Consider the following 9,526-nt stretch of genomic DNA (forward strand, 5'->3'; position numbering starts at 1 on the left):
CAAACTATGCAATGAAAACAGAATCTGTCAGAAACAGAACAGTCTGTAATGATCTGAACAATAACCATACTTCTGCTACTCCAAAAATTATGAAATAAATTTGTGAACGTGAGGAATTTGTCTATTAATCTTCTGCAAAAATTATCATCTCAAAAGCACTCTTCTGTAAAAACTGACAGCTAATCTCGTGAGCGCAAAGTTTCTGCTTTTTACAGCAAGATCACATTAACTTTCACCCAAGTCTTCCCAAAGGTCTTACTTGGCACTTTATTGAAACAAAAGCTATAAAACATGATTAATACAGTATCTTAAACATGTAGACCCACAAAAACAGTAAGGATATAGGGTTGTCTCCCAACAAGCGCTTTTCTTTAATGCCTTTTAGCTAGGCATGATGATTTCAATGATGCTCGCATAAAAGATAAGAGTTGAAACATAAAAAGAGCATCATGAAGAATATGACTATCATATTTAAATATAACCCACTTCCTATGCCTAGGGATTTTGTGAGCACACAATTTATAGGAACAAGAATCAACTAGCATAGGAAGGCAAAACAAATATAACTTCAAAAATTTAAGCACATAGAGAGGAAACTTGATATTATTGCAACTCCTACAAGCACATATTCCTCTCTCATAAAAAATTCCAGTAGCAACATGGATAGCAACTTTGTTCTCATACTCAATTGGAACCTCTTCCGAAATAGTGGAATACTAACTAAAGTTGACACTTTTCCAAATCCACTTTCATAAATATCGTACAAAGATTCAACCTCCTCCAAGATAGTGGGATCACTAATTCCTAAAGTTGACACTCTTCCAAACCCACTTTAAATTATAGTATTATTCATACTCCAAGTTCCTGGAGCATTTTACAATTAATATAAACTAGCCAATATCCAAGCTCAAAATATATAAGTGAAGCGCACGAAGCATTCTACAAAACCATACTCAAATGATTTAAGTGAAGCACAAAGAGCAATTCTATAAGATCATACTTAAAAGATATAAGTGAAGCACATGAAGAATTCTGTAAATCAATGAAGAGCTAGCTCATACTAGCATGATTCTTAAAGAAAAATACAAACACAAAGGACACAAATCATGTGAACAAAACAAAAACCGAGGTATACCGATATTTGTTGAAGAAGAAAGATGGGATGCCAACCGGGGCATCCCCAAGCTTAGATGCTTGAGTATCCCTTGAAATATTTACTTGGGGTGCCTTGGGCATCCCCAAGCTTGAACTCTTGTCTCTCTTTATTCTTCTCGCATCGGTAACTCCTCGTTCTTCAAACACTTTATTCACAAAAACTTAAACAAAAACTTGTGAGATCCGTTAGTGTAATAAAGCAAACTACCACTTTAAGGTACTGTAATTAACTCATTCTTTGTTTATATTGGTGTTAAACCTACTGTATTCCAAATTCTCTATGGTTCATACCCTACATACTAGCCATAGATGCATCAAAATAAGCAAACAACACACGAAAAACAGAATCTGTCAAGAACATGACAGTCTGTAGTAATCTGTATCAAACATATACTTCTGGACCTCCAAAAATTGTGAAATAAATTTGACAATTTGAACAATTTGTACATAAGTAATGTGCAAAAAGTTTCAGACCCATTTGACTTTCCAGTAAAAAAAATGTAAATTCATGCACTACAACCAAAGTTTCTGTTTTTGTTCTGCACATAGTAAGCAAGCAATCTAATCACACTAAAACCCAAGCTTGGCACATTATTTTTATAATACAAAGGATATATACAAAGGGGATACTTATTTACAGAGAAACTTCCATGAAAAAAATTCTACATTGTTTCCATGAGCATGAACACAAGTGCTCAAGGTCGACCCTCACTTCTTCAATGCATAACTTTCCAATCACTTCTCTTTTTGAAAAACCTTTTTTAGGCATGAGAGGCAAGCAATTCCTTTTTGGTATTTTCATTCTTTTTATTTTTTTGTATGTTTCACCCACAACTAAACAGAAACAAAAAGGAAAAACAAAATCTAATAAGTGAAGAAAGCAGACAAGCACACACGAAAATATCAACCCCACGCTATGACTCCCCGGCAACGGCGCCAGAAAAGAGCTTGATAATCCCCAAGTGCAGGGAATCATCGTAGCAATTCCCAAAGGTGGAAGTGATAAGTATGGATTGTCGAACACACAAGGAGCTAAAGGTAAGATCAATATTCTCTCAAGCCCTATCTGCCACTGATACGACTCTACGTCCACCGAACGTTTGCTTCCAACTAGAAACAAGAAGTAAAACTGTGTTGTGGGTGTAAAGAGGATAACTTTGTATGATATCGGAGAGCTAAAATATAAAAGTAGGTGTTGTTATCATAAAGTTAGAATATACCACTAAATAATATAAATAGCGAGTGTCGAATAATGGTGGATCGGTGTGCGGAATTGTCCTAGGCAATTGTTAACAAGACCGGTGATCACTATTGCAATTTCATATGAGGGAGAGGCATAAGCTAACATACTTTCTCTACTTGGATCATATGCATTATGATTGGAACTCTAGCAAGCGTCTGCAAATACTAAAGATCATTAAGGTAAAACCCAACCATAGCATTAAAGCATCGAGTCCCCTTTATTCCCATACGCAACAACCCCCTTACTCGGGTTTGTGTTTCAGTCACTCACCAACCCACTATAAGTGAATCATGAACGTATTGCAACACCCTACAGAGGGAATCCCTCACGCTTGCGCGACACGGAGGGCACCATAGGACAGCATCAAAGTAAAACATACAACTCATACCAATCTAGATCATCAATCAACCCTAAGACAAAAGATATCTACTCAAAACATCATAAGATGGCAACACATCATTGGATCATAATATGTAGCATAAAGCACCATGTTCAAGTAGGGATTACAGCGGGGTGCGGGAGAGTGGACCACGTAAAAGAGATGAGGATGGTGATCATGATGGTGATGTTGATGAAGACGATCACCGCGGCGATGATTCCCCTCCCGATGGCACTCCGGTGCCACCAAGAGAGAGGAGGAGAAGTTCTCCCCCTTGTGCTTCCTCATCCATGGCTTTCCCCTCTGGTCCTTGGCCTTCATAGTGATGATGGCCCCTCCGAGATCCTCCTCCATGGCCTCCGGTGATGATGGCCCCCTCCGGCAGGGTGCCGAAGAGGGCCTAGATTGATTTCTCGTGGCTACAGAGGCTTGTGGCGGCGGAACTTCCGATCTAGGTTAATTCCCAAAGGTTTCATTATTTATAGGAATTATTGGCGTTGGTTTCATGTCAGGGGGGTCTTCGGGCCGTCCACGAGACAGGGGGCGCCCCCCCTAGGGGCGCGCCCTCCTATCTCGTGGGCAGCCCGGAGCTCTTCTGGCCCAACTCCGATGCTCCGTGGTCTTCTTTTGGTCCATAAAAAATCCTCAAAAATTGGCACGTCATTTGGACTTCATTTGGTATCCCTTTTCTGTAAAACACAAAAATAAGGAGAAAACAGAAACTGACACTGGGCTCTAGGTCAATAGGTTAGTCCCAAAAATCATATAAAATGATATATAAATGCATATAAAACACCATAAATGGGTAATATAATAGCATGAGTACTTCATAAATTATAGATACGTTGGAGACGTATCACCCCGCACGCCGTCGCCGCCCCGCCCGGCTCCATCCGCCACCGCCCCGCCCACCACCGACACCCCGCAGCAATGCCCGTCTCCGTCCGCCACCCCGTCGCCGCCCCGTCCTGCTTCGTCCGCCACCGCCCCGCCTGCCACCGACGTCCCGCAACAACGCCCGACTCCGTACGCCACCGCCCCGGCCGCACTCCTCTCCACCGCTTTCCGATAGCGCCGAAGAACACGCCGAAGGGCAAGTCAGGCTTCTTCGGCGTGAGGCAGAAGCCCTCCGGTAACTGGGATGTGGAGTTCACCGACGCCGGAAGGCGTTGGTGGCTCGGCACGTATCCCTCCGCCCACGAGGCCGTGCGTGCCTACGACGTGGCGGTGTGGCATGCCGAGAGGCCTCGGTAGCACCTCAACTTTCCAGAGATCGAGAGTCGGGTGGTAGCGGCGATGCTTGTGCCGCAGGGCATCAACATGAAGGAGATCACGACAAAGAAGAAGAAGACGAAGAAGCCGTCGGTTGTCGTTAGTGCTGGCGAGACCGATGAGGAGGCGATGGCGAGGTTTGCTTGGGAGCATCCGGAGTACGTCCAAGCCGAGATGGAGCACTACTGGAAGCGTGAGGCGGAGCAGAAGCAGAAGGGGCCGAAGAAGGAGGATGAGGCCGGTCCCTCGACGGTGATCCCCATCGAGTCCTCTTCCGAGGAGGACTGGGCAGACTACTCGGAGGAGGAGGAGGAGGAGTGGTGCGACGACCCGACGAAGGATGAGTTTTGGGAGCAGTTCCGTAGCTCCGATGAGGAGTAGTTTTATCTAGTAGTTTGAATAAAGTAGTAGTTGAAGTTGATGTATGAAACTATGTTGAATCTGATGTTTGAACTATGTTGAATGGACTAGTAGTATGTCATTTTACATCTTCATTTTGGACCATCTATTGGAGTTGCTCTTTTGGACCATCAATTTGGACCATCTGTTGGAGTTAAGCTTTTTTTGAAGCTCCAAAACGCACTTTTTGGCGGTCCAAATTTTACATCTTCGGTTTTGGACCGCCAATTTTTGGACCATCTATTGGAGATGCTCTTAGAAGGACTTAAAATATGTACCTCGCCGACGAAAGTGGGTGATCCCACTAACAAGGTGACGGATGCTAACTCCGACAAGGGGGAAGCTACTAGTGAAAAGGGTCCTTCTACTAGTGGTAGAAATGGCACCGGCATCTTTGCCCATGTGGAACCTCCAATTTATGGAGGACCAATTCCCTCTACTCATTTAAATCATGCCGGTCCTCCTCCTAAGATTGTGAAAAATGAGGACTTTGATTCTTGGGTTTACCGTTTCAAGCATCATTTAAATCATGTGAATACTAATCTTTGGAGAATCATTGAAGAAGGTTTCTGTCCACATGACCGAAGCAACTTCACCCCTAGAGAAGCCGTGGATAATCAATTCAATGAGAATGCTCTCCTCATCATGCAAGATGCATTTCCCCCCGAAGATCTCCCTTATCTTCGACCCTTCGCCATGGCCAAAGACGCATGGCATTGTGTTGTTTCTATCTATAGGGGAAGAGCAAGCATTCAACGCTCCAACTATGAAGTGGTGCAAGATGAAGCCGATGAGTTTGCAATGAAAGAAGATGAAGAACCTCGTGAGCTCTTCCGGAGAGTAACCAAACTCGTGGTCTCACTCCGAGATCATGGGAGCAAGGACACGGATGACAATTGGATCAAGCGCAAGTTTCTCAAGGCCATGATGCCCTTCCACAAGGCCATGTCCTTCATCATCCGTCAAAGACCGGACTTCCACTCCTTGACCTCAAATGAAGTGTTGGATGAGTTCGTGGCAATGAGGATCTTGGACAAGACCGCCGACAACGCGGTGTTGCATTCTCAAAGAGCAAAGAAGCCCAACCTTGCCTTGAAGGCCAAGGTTATTATGGAAGAAGAGGAATATGAGGAGAGCAACCCCGAAGATACAAAATATGATTATCATGAGCACATGGCTCTTGGTTCAAGGCAATTTTGGACCAAGAAGAACACAAGGCCCAACTTCAACAAGAACAACTCAAGTGGCTTCAAGGGCAAGCAACATGTGAGAACATGTTACAATTGTGGCAATGTGAGTCACTTTGTTGTGGATTGCCCTTACGAGAAGCGGGAAGACAATGGTGGCAAGCTCATTCGAAAAGACAAAGCCAAGTCTTTCCCCAACAAGAACAACTTCACCAAGAAGACTCCTTCCAAAGGGTTGGTGGCACAAGAAGAATACAATGAGGATGATGATGATGATGATGAAGAGAGTGAAGTCATGGCCATGGCCTCCGTTGCCATTGCCACCACTCCACGTGTGTCTCTCTTTGATTCACCCAACGAGAACATCACTGCCAAATGCCTCATGGCCAAAGCCACCAACAAGGTAACCCCAACATTAAAACTACCATCATTACTAATCCTTCCTTGATGGATTACATTGATGAAAATGAGGGGTCTAGTGAAGAGATAAATGAATTTGAGTATTTTATGAGTAAACTCAAGGGCAAATCCAAGAAGCACTTCATTGCTCTCTTGGAACAACTTGGTGAAGCCAATGACATGATCGAGGCTCATGAAGAAACCATCTTTAAGATGGAAGGTCATAGTCGTGACTATGCCGATGAGATATCGGATCTCTCTAATGCTCTTGAGGAAGATCGTGGGCATCATTTCGCTCTTGAGGAGTCACACAATGATGACCATGCTAAATTAAAGAAAGATCTTGATCATGCTCTTGTTTTCTCTCGTGTGCTAAACTCCGAGAAGGCTAAACTTGGGGTTGACCTTGCTAGACTCAAAGAGGGTTTTATTCACTTGACAAGGCTCTCAAGGCCTTGAAGGGTGCTCATGCTAGCCTCAAGGAGTCTCATGATCAACTCCAAGTGAAGCTAACCAAGGAGAAAGCCACATTTCCTCATATGGTCTTAATTGATAACGCAAATGCTACTAACCCATGTTGTGAGCATGTGCATCTTGTGGAGGAAAATGCCAAGTTGAAGGAGCAACTTAAGAGTGGCCTTGTGACGTGTATACAAGGTGAAAAGAATCTCAATGACCTTTTGACCAATCAAAAGGAAGTTGTTGCCAAGGAGGGAGTTGGGTTCGCACCCAAGTCCAATAACAAGAAGAAGAATGACAAGACCAAACTACCTCCCCCTCTCAAGCAAACCTTTGTGAAGGAGGGAGAGGGTACTTCTAAGGAGAAGAAGAACAATGTAAAGGATGGCAATGTCAAAAAGGGCAATGCCATCCCTTCCAACAAAGCCGACGACTTTAACCCTTCTTATGTGTTGTGCTGTGCTAGTGAGGGGCATGTTTATGCTAAATTTGTTGGTTCTCCTTATGAGTACATTGAATGGTCTATTTGGGTTCCCAAGACCCTTGTTACTAACACCAAAGGACCCATTACTCAATGGGTACCTAAAACCAAGCATTGATCTCTTGTAGGTGTTTGCTTCCGGTGGAGTATCATGGTTGCTCGATAGTGGAGGCACAAATCATATGACTGGAAGCAAGGACTTGGTGGTGGATGTGCAAAATATTCCATCAATGCCCACCAACATCGAGTGGGGTGATGCCTCGTCTTCTAAGGTATTGGGTCTTGGCAAGGTTGTCATTTCTCATGATCTCATGATCGAGAAAGTCATGCTTGTTGAGTCCCTTGTTTACAATCTACTTTCCGTTCATCAACTTGCACTCATGGCCTTTGCCACTTTCTTTGATATTGATACCGTGGCCCTCTTGTGGAGCAAGACTCTTAAAGTAGCCTTTGTTGGGCATGTCGAGAATGGTCTTTATGTGATTAACTTTTTGGAGTGACCCACTAAGATCGCGACATGCCTAATGGCTAAAGTTGATGTGGGATGGCTTTGGCATCGCCGTCTAGCCCACGTCAATATGAGATCTTTGCAAAGTCTTCTCAAGGGGGACCACGTCCGTGGACTAACGAATGTTAGCTTTGCCAAAGATCGTGCTTGCAGTGCTTGTATCGAAGGAAAGCTACATGAGAAGGCTCACCCTCCCACGACTATCATCTACTCGAAGAGACCCTTGGAGCTTCTTCACATGGACCTCTTTGGGCCTCCATCCTTTGATAGTCTTGGGGGTAGAAAGCATTGCTTGGTGATCGTGGATGACTATTCAAGATATACTTGGGTATATTTCTTCAAGAGGAAGAGCGAGACTCAACAGACTGTCATCGACTTTGCAAATGAGGCTCAACGTCAACATGATGCAAAGATCTTGATAATAAGGAGTGACACCAGCACCGAGTTCAAGAACTACACCTTGGATGAGTTTCTTAGTGATGAGGGGATCAAGCATCAATATGCTGCACCTTACACCCCTCAACAAAATGGTGTAGCAGAGAGGAAGAACCGGACGTTGATGGATGCGACAAGGACCATGATGGCGGAGTTCAAGTCTCCTTACAACTTTTGGGCCGAAGCCATCAACACAGCATGTCATGCATCAAATCGGCTCTATCTCCGCAAAGGTTTGAACAAGACTCCTTATGAAATACTTACCGGTAACAAGCCCAACCTCAAGTACTTCCAGGTGTTCGGGTGTAAGTGTTTCATTCTCAAGAAAGGTGTTCGTTTGTCTAAATTTGACGCTAGAGCTCATGAGGGCATATTTGTTGGTTATGCTACAAACTCTCATGCTTACCGTGTCTTCAACAAGTCCACCGGACTCATTGAGGAGATGTGTGATGTGGAGTTTGACGAGAATAACGGCTCTCAAGTGGAGCAAAGTGGTACTTGTGATGTAGGTGATGAAATTCCTCCCCAAGCCATAAGAAGAATGGGCGTTGGTCATATCCTACCCATTTAGGAACCCCTTGTGGCCGAAGGAGAAGGACAATGCTCCACTCAAGTGGATCCATCACCAACCCAAGACCCACACGCTTCTGAAGAACAAAGTGAAGGCCCTCAACCCCATGAACAAGATAAGGGCAAGATCAACCTCAAGATGCTGGTGAACCACCAAATGATGCCCAAGGTCAAGTTCTTTCCTTTGAGCAAGTTCAAGATCAAGAGCAAACTCAAGATCAAGAACAAGCTCAAGACGACGCTCAGGATGATCAAGTTACCCCTCCTCTTTTCACATTCGAGGAGGAATTAGAGCGTCGTGCCGTGAAGATTGCTTCCAAGCTCACTACCAAAGGCCATCTCATGGAGAATGTGGTTGGAAGCCTAAGAAAGGGTGTAAGCACTCGTAGACAATTAGCAAACTATTGTGAACATCATGCATTTGTTTCTTGTGTCGAATCTCAAAAGGTCTATGAGGCGCTCGAGGACCCGAATTGGCTCAATGCCATGCATGAAGAACTCAACAACTTCGAGCACAACCAAGTGTGTAATTTAATGCCAAGGCCGACCGAGAATCATAATGTCATTGGCACCAAGTGGATATTCAAGAACAAGCAAGATGCTCATGGGATCATTGTTTGCAACAAGGCTCGGTTGGTGGCACAAGGCTACTCCCAAGTCGAGGGTATCGACTACGGTGAAACCTTTGCTCCCGTTGCTTACCTTGAATCTATTCGTTTGTTGATTGCTTATGCTTCTCATCATAATTTCAAGTTGCAACAAATGGATGTGAAGAGTGCTTTTCTTAATGGTCCCATTAATGAGTTGGTATATGTCAAACAACCCCTCGAGTTCGAGGACCCCTATTTCCCTGATCATGTGTACCAACTCAACAAGGCGCTCTATGGCCTTAAACAAGCCCCACGTGCGTGGTATGAGCATCTTACTGAGTTGTTGCAAGATCGTGGGTTCGAAATTGGGAAAATCGACCCCACTCTTTTTACCAAGAAGGTCAAAGGGGAGTTGTTTGTGTGCCAACTATATGTTGATGATATTATTT

At 44.2% G+C, this 9,526-nt stretch overlaps 1 pseudogene; it reads left to right on the plus strand.

Moving 5' to 3' along the window:
• The first annotated feature begins 3,707 nt into the window (after nucleotides 1–3,707).
• LOC119320678 lies at nucleotides 3,708–4,430 on the plus strand (annotated as a pseudogene).
• Nucleotides 4,431–9,526: the final 5,096 nt, after the last annotated feature.

This window comes from Triticum dicoccoides, chromosome 6B (genome assembly GCF_002162155.2).
Source record: "Triticum dicoccoides isolate Atlit2015 ecotype Zavitan chromosome 6B, WEW_v2.0, whole genome shotgun sequence".
Taxonomy (NCBI): domain Eukaryota; kingdom Viridiplantae; phylum Streptophyta; class Magnoliopsida; order Poales; family Poaceae; genus Triticum; species Triticum dicoccoides.